The sequence below is a fragment of the Lactuca virosa genome, chromosome 5 (assembly GCF_052849685.1).
Source record: "Lactuca virosa cultivar CGN04683 chromosome 5, Lactuca_virosa_CGN04683_v6, whole genome shotgun sequence".
Lineage (NCBI taxonomy): Eukaryota > Viridiplantae > Streptophyta > Magnoliopsida > Asterales > Asteraceae > Lactuca > Lactuca virosa.
Window position 1 is genome coordinate 106,065,558 of NC_136430.1, and position 1,762 is coordinate 106,067,319.

At 34.1% G+C, this 1,762-nt stretch overlaps 1 long non-coding RNA gene across 1 annotated transcript; it reads left to right on the forward strand.

The window, feature by feature from the left end:
• Positions 1-822, forward strand: LOC145116614 (uncharacterized). Its single transcript, XR_013712223.1, has 4 exons — positions 1-51; positions 137-343; positions 445-554; positions 640-822. It is a non-coding gene; the product is annotated as an uncharacterized LOC145116614 (long non-coding RNA).
• The last annotated feature ends 940 nt before the right edge of the window (positions 823-1,762 follow it).

Here is a 1,762-nt window from a genome sequence, read left to right on the forward strand (position 1 = left end):
ATATTTGTTGAAGGCATAGAGTTTAAGGTCATCCCAAGCGTAAATCAAATAGTTAGTGTACCTCTCTTCTTTTTTGTATTTATTTTGGGGAAATTTGTATAAAAATGTCATTTCGTGGTCATCTAATTGTCTATAGGTGGACTTAGAACAAAATAAAAAGATGAAGGATGGAACAAACATGGGAGGAGTCTTGAAAACAAAGTTGGAGATGGACTCAGTGGAACAAATGATAGCCGATAATAAAGAAATTATTAAAAGGTCTGGAAACAATGTCCAAATTGCCTCAAGTGTAGAGCTCTGCTTACTTCTTTTCAAGGGAATTCTCATTGACAATGGTGAAACGGTCTGATGTTTTTCTTTTTCATAAAACAAATTCAACTTGATAAATTAATTACATATTCTTGTGGTATCATAATGATAAACTTGTAACTCTTTTATGAACAGTTATTCTCCCTAAGCAAAGTCAACGGGAAGAGATGTCATATGCTACCTGCAAAAGCAATTATATACAACTCTTCAAATATAAAGTTGTGCAACCCTCCAACTGAATCCAGGTTTACTTTATTACACCTTTCATCTCAGGTTTACTTTAGCAGATTTCATGGAATCACTGATATTTATAAGACTTAATTAATGTAGGTGCAGATTTGAAGAGGTTGTTGAGATTCTATCTCACCAGGATTTTCGTATCAAATGTGACATTGAGACCAAAATGCTCTCATCAGATACAACCTATGCTTGTTTCCTTGTGTTCAAACTTTCAAAAAAATGTCATGGGCTCCAGTGCCCAGTGAAGGCTCGTGATTTAGTACCCCATAGAAAGGAAAGAATCAAAATCATTTCTTTCAGGTACCCAAGCACAGTGAATTTGGACAGAATCAAATGGATTCCAGAACAGAGAGAAGATGAATGGATGGAGGTTATAGTGTGGGAAACTAACGTTGATAACATGCATAATGATGAGTATGTACCTATGGATTTAAAACTGACATGTTTCGAAGGAAATATGTCAGGTCTTATTGTATATGGCATTGACTTCCGTCCTACAGTATAAGTGTATATTACGTAACATTTATATATGTTCTTCTAAGTGTATAGTAACTGTTGTTATTTTGTAATTTTATATTAACTTATGCTCAATAGAAGATATTTCCCCAATACTAATTAAGCAGCGCATAGTTAATTGCATGTCTTTACAAGACAAGATAAAATCCTTTTTTTATAAGAGGGAAAATTACAAAGTAAAATAAAATACACACAAGAGCTACATCTTTTTTATATGGCATCAAAAAGTTACAGGGGTGTAATACTATTAAAACCAGAATACATACCAGTAGAATTAATGTATATATCCTGAAGTGGACATACATGGTGATCACAACCTATTTTCATACCATGAACGAAGCCTTCATAAACGACTCCAAAAACTGGGTCGCTCATAGAACCGAGATGATGCTGACAAACGGATGAGTGATAGACATCATCCTCAGACGCTGAACTTTCAACACACTTGTATAAAATTGATTTCTTTCACAGATAAGGTCATTCATTTTCAAAAGACCCTCTCTCTATATTCAAGACATTATTAAAAAAGCAAGGTTTCTCTACTTCGGTGACCTATATGTACTCTTGGAATTTGGTAATGAAAATGGTGCAAAAGATTTTGACTGTGAAGAGAGAAGTTTGCTCCAAGCGGTTCTGTTGATTATTCCCATGGAAAAAAAGATTTCATTTATAATGTATCTGGCTTCCCATGCCTTGT